Raw genomic sequence first — 12487 nt, forward strand, 5'->3', positions numbered from 1 at the left:
CCCTTAATGCTCTAAGATCCTCTCTTAAAAGTCTTTCAAAGTGTCTGAAACTATCAAAGTAGTTGAGGATGAGCCTGTAAGGATGGGCTCAATATAGTTTCTTAGTGCTCGTTGTACCCAACTAAACATGATAAAAAAAAGAACTTGAGAGAAGTCTGATGTATGTGAACCTAGTACTCAATGGTAAAGCCACTAAGGCCATGATAGATACAGGTGCAACTAATACCTTCATCACATCAGAAGATGCAAAAAGGTGTGGTTTCAAGGTTAATAAGGACTGTTGGCAAATGAAAGTGGTTAACTCACAACCTTTGCAATTAGTGGAAGCTCCAAGAGTTTGATGACCAAGTTTAGGCCTTGGAAAGGAAATGTATACTTCATAGTATCCCTCATGGATGACTTTAATGTTATCCTAGGATTGGACTTCATAATGTTGGCTCAAGCAATCCCAATCCCCACTGCTAGTTTTTTATTGTTCTTTAGGGAGTGCTCGTATATTGTGCTAGCCACGATCATTCCTAAGAGTGGAAAAAAAATGATTTCAGCATTACAATTCAAGAAAAAAGTAAAGAGAGGGAATCACTTCTATGTGGCCATGCCAATTTATAAAGATTGGATTGAGCTAGAATTGATACCTGATGGGGTGTAGAAAGTATTGAAAGAGTTTGAGAATGTGATGCCAGAGCAATTTCCTAAGGTCTTATCTCTTTGAAGATCAATAGACCATGAGATTAAGCCTCTCTTAAGAGTTCAGCTACAAGCTTGAGGCCTATATTGCATGGTTCCACTAGAGTTGGCTAAATTGAGAAAACAATTAGATAAGCCCTTACAAGCCGAATTCATTAGGCCATCGAAAGCACTATTTGGGGTACCCATGCTATTTCAAAGAAAGCATGATGGGAGTTTGTGGTTATATGTGGACTATAGGGCCTTAAACAAAGTCACTATGAGAAACAAATATCCTATTCCTTTTATTATGAATTTGTTTGATCAACTACGCTAGGCCAAGTACTTTTTCAAATTGGACTTGAGATCTGGCTATCATTAGGTCATAATTATTGACAGAGATGAGCCAAAAACCACTTGTGTAATGCAGTATAGTGCATTTGAATTTCTTGTATGCCTTTCGGATTGACTAATGCCCCTGCCACATTTTGTACCTTGATGAATCAGGTGACCATGACTAACTTGACAAGTTTATGGTCATCTATTTAGATGACATAGTGTTTTATAGTTCTACCATGGAAGAGCACCAAAAGCACCAAGGGCACCTATGTCTTGTGTTTCAAAGACTACAAGACCATTAATTATATGTTAAAAGAGAGAAATGTGCATTTGCTCAAACTAAGATTCACTTTCAAAGCCAAATTCAAATGGACATGGAAAAAGCTAATGCTATCAAAGAGTGGGCAAGACCAAGTGAACTCCTATCCTTTTTGGGATTGGCCAACAATTATAGGAGATTTATGGATAGGTATTCTCATACAATCACAACCCTCATTGAGCTATTAAAAAAAGAGTATAAATGGTGTTGGACAAGTGAACGTCAGGAGGTTTTTGAGGGCTTGGAAAAAACCATGATGAAAGACCTTATCATGACTCTCCATGACATTGGAAAGCTTTTTAAAGTTCAAATAGATGCATTTGATTTTGCTTTTAGGGGAGTGCTTTTGTAAGAATGGTACTTGATAGCATTTGAAAGTTGAAAGTTGAAAGTTGAACGAAGCTAAAAGGATATATACGTTTTAAGATAAAGAACTCCTAGCAGTAATCCATGTGACATTATTTGTTGGATTCACAATTTGTAGTTAAGATAGATAATGCAATGGTTAGTCATTTTCTCACCTAGCTGAGGTTCATAGCTAAGCAAGCTAGATGGTAGGAGTTTCTAGCCAAATTTGAATTTTGTTTTGAACACAGCTAGAAGAACCAATCAAGTAGTAGATGCATTAAATAGATGGGCAGAGTTGGCTACCCTTAGGAGAATCACCCCTATGGTGGCTAGTAAAATCACAATAAATATTTGTAACCTAATTAAAGATAATCTGAATAAAGATCCATAGGCTAGTGCTATCTTAAAGCTAGTAGAAGAAGGGAAGTCCAAGTACTTTTGATAAGAAAATAGGGTCTTATTGACCAAGGGTCCTTGGTTGTTTATGTCAAAAGCAAGAGGTCTAAGATAGATGGTAATGAGAGAATACCATGACACACCATGGGTAGGTTACCTTGGTTTGCAATATACTTTGGCTTTACTAAAATAAGGCTATTATAGGCCTCACATGTGGTAAGATATGATAGACTATATGAAAGCTTGCTTCATTTGCCAATAGAACAAAATTGAAAAGAAGAAACTAGTAAGCATGCTTGAACCATTACCTGTGCCTACAAAACCATGAAAAATATCTCCATTGACTTACCTTCCTAAGGTTGTTGATTTTAGGTCTATCTTATTGGTGATTGACTGTTTCTCAAAATATGCTATGTTCATTCCCACCCAAAAGTATTACATCGCGAAAGATATTGCTTGGCTAATAGTTAAACATGTAATCAAGATTTAGGGCCTCCCTTAAACCATTGTTAGTGACAGGGATCTAACATTCACTGGCCCATTCTGGAGAGAGCTTTACAAGATCTTGGGATCTTAGCTCAACATCTTTTAAAGTTATCACCATCAAACTAATGGTCAAACCAAACAATTTAATGGGTTGTCAGAAGAGACTTAAGACATTTTGTTTAAGCTAATAAGAAGAATTAGCCTTCATTATTGCATGTAGCTCAACTTTATTTTAATTTCAATAAGTGTTCTTCTGTAAACAAGAGTCTATTTGAAATGGTCTCTAGATAACTACCAGGATTGCTACATACATCTATTGAGCCATATTGAGGGAAAAATCTAAGAGCCTTCAACCTTAGCCAAAAATGGAGAGAAAACATAAAAATTGCACAAGCATACTTAGAGAAGACATTGAAGTACATGAAAAAGTGGGTAGATAAGGGTCAAAGGGCACAACAATTCAAAGTTGATGATCTTGTTCTTGTCAGACTAGTGCTCTAACAAACCAAGTTCCTAAAAAAATAGGATCATAGGCTGGTGCATAAATATGATGGTCCATTTAAGATTCTTTCCAAAGTGGGGAATGGCTATAACAAAATTAACCCACCAAAATGGGTGAAGGTGTATTCAGTGTTGCATGTGAGTAACTTAAAGCCCTAACATATAAACCTTATAGATGCAAGTCATGGTGAATCAACCAGGGCTGCCATTACCATGAAGCCACCATCAAAACATCGAGTTGAAAAGATTTTAGCTAACATGGTACCTCGAGTATCTCAAAGAATAGTTCATAAATATTTAGTGAAGTGGGATGACTTAGGACCAAAAGAAACTAGTTAGGAGAGACACCATGACCTCTGAGCATTACAGCTAAAGATTGAAGAATTTTAGGTGAACAAGTCAATGAAGGCATTGATAGAATATGAGGGGAAAGATGTCATGAGCCAACCTTGTATAGGGCCATGACTGGGCATAGGATGTCATTAGCCACCCATGTATAGGGCCATGATTGAGTAGAGGTGCTAAAAGGGATGATAAATCTCATGTACTAGGAAAAAGTGTACCCATTCCAAACATTGTAATGGCTTTAGGTAGCATAGCTATAAATTCTCTTAAGCTCTTTAAAGGGAGTGAGCAATTGATGTATTGTTAGGCTACCACACTGGCTAAGATATCAAACTAAGCTAACTTATGTGAAAGTGTCCAATCAAAGTGCCACATGGTTTATTACTTCATTTTGGCTCTCTCTGCCACTCAATCAATGTGTTGAGGCCCATGCGGTGCCAATGTCCCAAAGGAATGTGACTTGGTTGATCATGCTAGAAGTCATTTGCTTGTCTCAAAGATTAAGCCATGCATGTCTAAGTATGAATTAATTTAGGTTGTGTAATTGTGAATGGCTCATCAAATCAATCATATTTTGTTTGATGGATCTACTACTCGAATAACCATAGTAATTCTAGAGCTAATATGTGCAACAAACCCTAACTTCTAGAGGGATCCATTTATTAGATAAAAGGTTGATGAGAGCTTTACCCATTACTCTGATGATTCATGATAACTCAACAAATAGCATGGCCTTTGTGCCAACGATGCATGATTCAAAATTTTGCCCTATCAACTTTTGATGGTAGGATAGTGGCTTACATGGTGGTGATGGGTGATGGAAAATTCGGGTTCAATTCTATAAAGGGAGCTTAAGAAATAGCTACCACATCTGAGAAAGGCAGTAGGTGCACAAATTACCCAATCCTAACATGGGGAGGTAGTGACAATAAATAACAATACTAGGCTCTATGAGTCTGGTAATTAAAATGAGTATAATCTAAATCCCTTAACAAGGATCTATATGAGGGCAAGTCTTATGCCAGCAACCATAGTAATTCTAGCTCCAATAGCATATATTTCAGTTGTTGCAGTAAAAAAGCTCATAGTTGGAACTAAGGTTGGGTCATCGATCCATCTCATGGTGAGCACTAATCTACTTATCCTTACTACAGATGATGCCCTTATGGCCTTAACTGGCCAGGTCATTCCTCTAGTGTTGTTCCTTTAAAGAAATTAGAGTGTTTAAAGCAAGCTTACACTTGTATACATTAGCATGGGATAACATTATAGCATTTCAGTCCTATTATGTTAGCCTTTGGGATTAGAGTAATGATTAAAATGAACAATTGGGGGCATTCATTTTTCATAGTAAGAGGTGGAACTCTTTGATTTATGAAAGATGAACAACTATGAAAGCATTTACCAATGATGTTTTCATTAATCAAGAATAAATATAAGGGGCTTGAAAACGATCAGATGCCATTCTAGTCTCTACCATAAATAATGCTGACCAAGGATCGGACGATGTTATTTTTAGGACTCCGCTAGCACCTTATGAGAAATCAAAGTCTTTGGGTTTCGAGGGGAGTATGATCCCAAGGTTAAAACTTAAAGGAATTGACCAAAGGGCACCACCATGAGTGGAGCAAGTAGCTTAATTTGACTCAACATGAGGAAACTTACTAGGTCTAGACATAATAAGTATTGACTGATTGAGAGCTCTTTCTTGATTCTATGGGTGGTGGAACATGGCCATTCTTAATTGGTGAAGTGATTTATCTAGTTAATTCTGTTAATGAATAAGACCTCAGCCTGCTAACTAGCTATAAGAAGGTGATCCTTCATGGATAACTTCTTAGAGGGACTATGGCCATTTAGGCCAAGAAAGTTTGAGGTAATAATAGGTCTATTATGCCCTTAGATGTTCTGGGTCACAAGCATGCTACACTAATGTATTCAACTAGTTTATAGCCTTGGCTGACAGGCCTATGTAATCTTTGAAATTTCATCATAATAGGGATAGATCATTGCAATTATTGGTCTTCAACGAGGAATTCCCAGCAAGTGCAAGTCATTAGCTTATGTTGACTAAGTCCTTACCCTTTGTACACACTGCTTGTCACTTCTACCGATTGAATGCTCTAATGAAGTGTTTGATCATAATGATGTGGACAATTTATTGCTTGTGACATCGTAAAATGTCCACTAAACCTTATCATTTAGAGGAAGGAGAAATTGTAACAAGGTTTTTATAAGTGACCCTAAAGAAGGACCATTGTCGAAACCTGTTTAATGAACAACTTGTGAATGTGTTAATGAAACATCAAAGGGGTGAGGGTGACTTTGTGCTCGGAGTCCCTTTTAGCCCTAGGCGTGCATGATGGTCAATTTGTTTTGCCTCTTGGGTAGGTGAAATGATCGATATCATCTTTCATGACTGAATAACGAACCCTCAGCATGAATCGTGCAAAGGAACCAGAATGAAAAAGAGCGTATGTGCCATGACCATCCCATTTGTGGTGTGTTCATAGGCACTACCATGACTTTTTTTGTTGTAAAAAACCAAAATGACTCTCGACAAATGATATCTTGGCTCTTGCATTAATGAAGAACGTAGCAAAATGTGATACTTGGAGTGAATTTTAGAATCTTATGAACCATCGCATCTTTGAATGCAAGTTGCTCCCTAAGCCATTAAGCCGAGGGCATGCCTGCCTAGGTGTCATGCATCATCGCCTCCTCCAACCCCCTACCCATTAAACTTTGAGTGATAAGGCAAAAGGTGGCCTTCCATGATCTCATCGATTATGGTTGGCCCAAAAGTGAGTCCCCAACAATGATAATGCCATGATCGTTGGTGGTAAAGCTTTCGACGTGCCTCGTCTCTAGTGATGCACACTCATCATCCATCTAGACCCTATCAGACCCTCTACATTGCTTGGTTGATGCTTGCATCATGACCCTAGTCAGGTGGGATTACCTATTGAGTTTAAGCACATTGATAAACAGAGAAAAAAGAACTTACCAAGATTCCTTTAGTAATGATGAACGAACTGAGTAGAGCCTAGCTTGAGAATCGAGCACCCATGGCATCTAAATTGTAGTTTGAAAAAGCATTCTCAGTAGTAAACTAGGTCGAACTCTCTTGGAAAGGGGCACCAAAAGGGTGAGAGCCTTATTGTGTCGAGACCTTGTCACACCATGAGGCATTGTCTGTGAGTCAAGTTGTTTAAAAATACAACCCCAATCGAGCTATAAATTCTGTGTGAGGGTAAATACACTCGAGAGATCGATAGTGAACAAGTACCGTAAGTGAAAAATGAAAAAGACTTTGAAAAGAGAGTCAAAGAGTGCTTGAATTTATTGGAAAGAAAGCAGATGGGGCTAGTGATGCACCCCAGTTGAATGTAGAATAGCAAAAGCCAATCTATCAATCGACCAATCTGTCGATCGGCTTGGGGAGTGGACCAACTTAGCTCACAGCAGCAGCCCAAGCGTAAGCTTTTGATATTTCCTTAGAGACATTATCACCATGATTGTGGAATGTAACACACACCACCTTGGTGTAACTTAGTATCCAGTGCTCTTGGCATCAACCTGTAGGCTACCAATCTAGCCCGTCTTAAAACATGAACTAAGGACTCTGACATGTGTTTGAGTCAATGGGCTAGAAAACTCATAAGGCATAAGGAAGTTGATTGGTGGGATACCTCATAAGTGCACTGCCTACCAACCTTGATATTCTAAAAGGGGTTTAAATGTGAGCATGCATGTCAAGACTTAAAAGATGGTGAACCATACCTGAGTAAAGTTAAAGCCAAAGAAAACTCTGGTGGAGGCCTACAGTGATATTGATGTTGAAATCATTCATCTAACTTGGGTATAAGGGTAAAAAACTAATCAAACCATCTAATAGCTAGTTCTCTTTGAAGTTTCCCTTAGGATAGCTGCACCCTTAGTGAGTTCTATAGGGTAAAAGCTAATGATTAAAGGCATTAGGGGTGCAATGCCCTTGACCTATTCTCAAACTTTAAATTGATAGGATGATGCTGCTACTTCATTAAGCCATGCCATGGAATCAATAGCTCTAAAAGGGCCATTTTTTGGTAAGCAGAACTAGCAAGGTGGGTTAAGTTGAAAGCCGAGTTACAGTGCCCAACTACATACTAACTTAGAACCCACAAAGGGGTTGGTCAATTAAGACAGCATGATGGTGGTCTTGAAAGTCAAAATCTACTAAAAAGTATGTAACAACTCACCTACCAATCAACTAGACCCAAAAATGGATGGTGCTTAAGTGTGTGACCTATACCTGGCTGTCGGGGAAATGACCGAGCCCCAATGAGTAAGAAGGCAAGGTGATCATTGCAAAACCCAAAGTATGAGCCTTGGTAGAGCAACCGTCGGTGCAGATCTTGGTGGTGGTAGCAAATATTCAAATGAAAATTTTGAAGGTTGAAGAGGGGAAATGTTTCATGTGAACTACACTTGCACACGGGTTAGTTGATCCTAAGAGATGAGGGAAATTCATCTGATAGCACGTCCAATGTTAGTTTTAAAAGAGAATTAGGTTAAAATTCCTAAACCAAAATACGGTAGCTAATAACAACATTAAGGAGTCTAGAGAGAATGGTGATGGCCTAAGAAAGAGTTATCTTTTCTATGTAATGGCCTACCCACCCTGGAAACGGCTTAGCCAGAGGTAAGGTCTAGTAACTAGAAGAGCACCGCACATCATGCAATGTCTAGTACACCCTTAAGCCCTTAAAAATCTAGAGGATTGAGTACCATTTGTGCTTGGTTATACTCATAATCTCATCAGGTCTCTTAGGTGAATAGTCTCTTGTAGATGGAATAATGTAGGTAAGGGAAGTTAGCAAAATAGATCTATAAGCTCAAGAAAAAATTGGCTTTGAAGGCTAGGCATAGGGGTCTCAGTCTTGAACCAATTGACTGACAATGCATTACTCTTGCTGGTCCCATGGTGTGAGCAGGCCATAGCTTACTAGTTAAGGGATGGACTAGGAATGCCTCCCTTGTGGGCCTTCTTCGAGTGATGAACAATCGACTCAAAACTAGTATAGGCAAAGGGAATTTAACTATTTAATTAAAACATAGCATTATGATGGTCCTTGTAAATGCTCACAAAATATGATTTTTGCCTAGTGCTTTGATTGTCAAAGTGAAGAAATTCAACCAAGCATGGGTAAATGGTAAGAGGAACTTTGACTCACTTAAGGTAGCCATATGCCTTGTCATTTAATTAGTAATAGGCAATAATGGATTAAAAAGATTCTCACTGTCCTGTCTACTATCTAGTGAAACCATAGCCAAGGGAATGAGCTTGGTAGATTCTATGGGGAAATAAGACCCTATTGAGCTTAACTTTAATCCAACTTTGTGAAATGACTTAATAAGTGTAGGATAAGTGACAGCCCTTAGGTGAAATTGAAATACCACAACTTTTAATGTTGTTTTACTTATTCCATGTATCAAAGGTGGGGTATGACTTTTGGACCTAAGGCCAACCTCAATTGGTTGATCTTGGCAAAAACATTGTTAGGTGGGGAGTTTAGTTGGGGTAGCACATCTATTAAAAGATAATGCAAGTGTCCTAAGATGAGCTCAATAAGAATAGAAATCTCATGTGAAATAAAAGGGTAAAAGCTCATTTAATTATGATTTACAGTATGAATATGAATCATGAAAGCATGGCCTATCGATCCGTTAGACCTTCAAAATTTCAAGCTAAAGGTGCCAAAAAAGTTACCTCAAGGATAACTGGCTTGCGACAGCAATCATTCATAGTGAAATTGCTTTTTCATCCTTTGATGTTAGCCTTTCCTATCATTATGAAGCAAAATTCACCATGTGTTTGATGTTTCACCCACCAATAGGGAATGTGAGCTTGGTTTAGACCATCGTGAGATAAGCTAGTTTTACCCTATTGATGGTAGCATCGCAATAGTAATTCAACCTAGTATGAGAGGAACCATTGATTCTCACAATTGGTAATCGCACTTGGTTGAAAAGTTGGTGGCTTGAAGCTACCATGCGCTAGATTATGACTAAATGCCTCTAAGTCAGAATCTAGGCTAGAAATGATGCATGCACCTGTCACCTAATTGCTGACCTACAATAGAGCCCGATGCCCCTTAAGGGCATATGCCATAGGTGTAGCCCCTACAATAGACAAGCTACACAAGCCTCTTTAGAGCTCAATTCTCACCAAGTGATGGGTAGAATCCTTTGTAGATGACTTAAATATGTGATGGGTATTGTAAGTGGCAGAGTGTCCTCGCTGCCATGATCCACTATGATTCAACCCTTTGTAGCTTTGATTCATCCCTCCCCTCACCACTCCCACTAAAATCCTCTCATTTCATTTTTTTTACACTGCACCTTTCTAGAGTTAGGGATGAATGGTGTTATCCCTTACAACCGATTTGGCCTGGTGATGACATTCCACCTTTGAGTGTCCAAGCAAACGAGAACTAAATGCCATTGGTATTTTTACAAAAATGGGCTCACCCTTGGTGTAGGCACACCCTTGGTGTAGGCACACCTTTGGTGTGGACACTTGCTTCAAACTCTATTGGTACATGTTAGCCCTTGGTGTAGGTTGTTACCTCAAACACCATCACAGCATCTAACACCATTAGTAGATGTTGGCCTATTATTACCTCAGATGCCATCAGCAGATGCTAGCCCTTTGGTATGGGATGTTGCCTTACCATTGCTAAATGCTGGCACTTGGTGCTGGCACTTGCCTCAACCATTATTGGCATAACTGGGCCCTTGGTATGGGTTGTTGCCTTGGACATCTTTTTGGTAGATGCTGGCACTCAGTGTAGCATGTGTACCATGAACCTTCTATTCAAGATACTTGTTTGCCTCTCAATCGCCATAGGCACCAAATGACACTTAATGCATGTGTCATGGGCTTTGATCTTGAGCCAAACTTTGTATGGCCTTGGATGGGGGATTGACTTTTCTGCCTAAGTCAACCTATAAAACTCAAGTTCCCAACACAATTCTAGCTTATCAAAGATTGTGTTGTAATACTAGGCCTTCCATAAGCCCATAAATATAATCCTCCCAAGACTGTGTTCAAGTATACTGACACCTAGGTTTGATCGTGCACTTATACATCGATCATTAGTGCCTGCACATGGGTCTGTCTATGTGCCGACACCTCTATCATCAATGCCTACCTTTGGTCTAATTGTGTGCTTGAGCATCATTCATGAATGCCAGCACCTAGGCCTAGCTCAATTCCACCAAACCTGAACACTATGCTTGAGCCTCTAGAGTCTTGATCACTACCCATACCATTATTCTAGGCTAGTTCCCTATGACCTAGGCCTCCAGTAGGGCTTAAGACCCAGTCACCCTAGCTAACCCTATCCTACTAAAACTAGAACTGTTCTTCAACTAGGAGAGAACCCATGTGCTAAGACCTACTTGCAGACTGTGATCATCCACATGCCTTGACCATTATTAGGACATGTTGGCCCTTGGTCTTGACACATGCTTAGACCACCATCAGCACATGCTAGCCTTTTGTGTGGATAGTTCCTTAAACATCATTAGCACATGCTAGGCTACATACCATGTATAAGTATAAACAAGGGCCCTTCCCCACATTTGTAGTTAACAAGAGATGTAACAAGAGAAAGGTAAGAGGAACCAAGTCATAGACTTAGCCATATTAAAGACTTAGGGTAGACATTGGAGTCATTGTATGGTCATTAAGTAATTGTACATAGCATCAAATAAATAGAAATACAATTGCTTTAACTCTCTTTCTTAGATTTCTACTAAGCTCCTTGGACGCTAATGGAATGCATAGCATAAGTGTTTGAAAAAGAGGCTAACTTATGTCCATGGATGGTAGTTTCTAGCCTAAGGCTACATGGGTGCTAGGCTTAAGCCCCTGGCCTATGACAATTGGTATCAAAGTAGGTTTTGACCAAGGGGGATTAAAACCTTTGTTATGACTAGTGTTGATGCTGGTTTGAGTTGTACAAGCAACATGTGTGCTAATATGCTACTTATGATGATTGCTTGCATGTGAGGTTGCACAGTGTGGGCATTATTGGTTGTTGGTGCCAAGAGTAGGGCATAAAGGCACTTGAGTGCTCATAAGGATGTATGGAAGATCCTTAATTCTAGCTTGACATTTATGGTTAAGTGAATGGGTTATATGCATTAAGGCCACTTACGTATGTGTAAAGGGAGAAAGACTAGTTCAAAGGAGAGTCTGTCATTCATGACAACCTACTTGAGGACACCAAGGATCATATGCAAGTGTTAGACTTAGGGTGAAAGGATTCCAAAGAAAGGTAAAAGCCATGGGTAATAGCTGAGTAAAGTGGTAGGGTATGGAACTTAAAGTAAGAGTATTGCCATTTCTGAGTTAGTGGTCGAGGCTAAGTGCACTAAGTCTGCACAGCCCAACAATAAGTGTTAAGCCCAAGGGCAAGGGCTTTTGTTGGAAAGATGAGAGTAACAGTTCTTTAAGGGAAGAAGAGGCCAATGAAGAACCACAGCATCGAAAGGCAAGGACCAACGGTTTGATCTAGGATAAAGGTATAGTGACCATGTCTTTTAACTGCTTTTTATGCTTATGACCATATATGGCTAACGAACACTTGGAGTGGAAGAAGCCTGGAGCCATTGTGAGGACTTAGGGAGAGTCCAATGGCAAGAGCTGTACTGGTGATTAAGCCAAGAAAAAGAGATCTCTTAGGCTCCTAATGAAGGTAAGGTACATGTGGTTGCAGAGAGCCACTGGCTTAGGAAATGGACAGTTTGTTAAAGAAAGTGTAATGGCCTAGCCGTGAGCATTACACACCTTGCATCAGTGTGCCCTGCACATCTCAAAGGGCCCAATAAGTGTGGGAAAAAGGTAAGGACCCTATGGTGCAGAAGAAAGGGTAATGACACACCAAACATAGAAGTGCTACACTCTTCAACATGCCAGGATTTATGGAAGCCTAATGACATGAGTGCTACATGCCCCAAAAGGTCCATTGAGTGTAGGGAAAAGGTAATGGCATGTCACTAGCTAGGGCATTGCATGCTTTGACAAGCATGGTTTCA

The 12487-nt window shown here is 39.5% G+C and overlaps 1 non-coding gene and 2 pseudogenes across 1 annotated transcript; all 3 read left to right on the top strand.

Moving 5' to 3' along the window:
* The first annotated feature begins 3857 nt into the window (after window positions 1-3857).
* On the top strand, window positions 3858-5660 carry LOC149510596 (18S ribosomal RNA; annotated as a pseudogene).
* Window positions 5661-5951: 291 nt separating this feature from the next.
* LOC149510597 (5.8S ribosomal RNA) lies at window positions 5952-6107 on the top strand. Its single transcript, XR_016335271.1, has one exon. It is a non-coding gene; the product is annotated as a 5.8S ribosomal RNA (ribosomal RNA).
* Window positions 6108-6338: 231 nt separating this feature from the next.
* On the top strand, window positions 6339-9728 carry LOC149510598 (25S ribosomal RNA; annotated as a pseudogene).
* The last annotated feature ends 2759 nt before the right edge of the window (window positions 9729-12487 follow it).

The sequence above is a fragment of the Durio zibethinus genome, chromosome 28, assembly GCF_047325235.1.
Source record: "Durio zibethinus cultivar Kanyao isolate XHJ-2024 chromosome 28, ASM4732523v1, whole genome shotgun sequence".
NCBI lineage: Eukaryota > Viridiplantae > Streptophyta > Magnoliopsida > Malvales > Malvaceae > Durio > Durio zibethinus.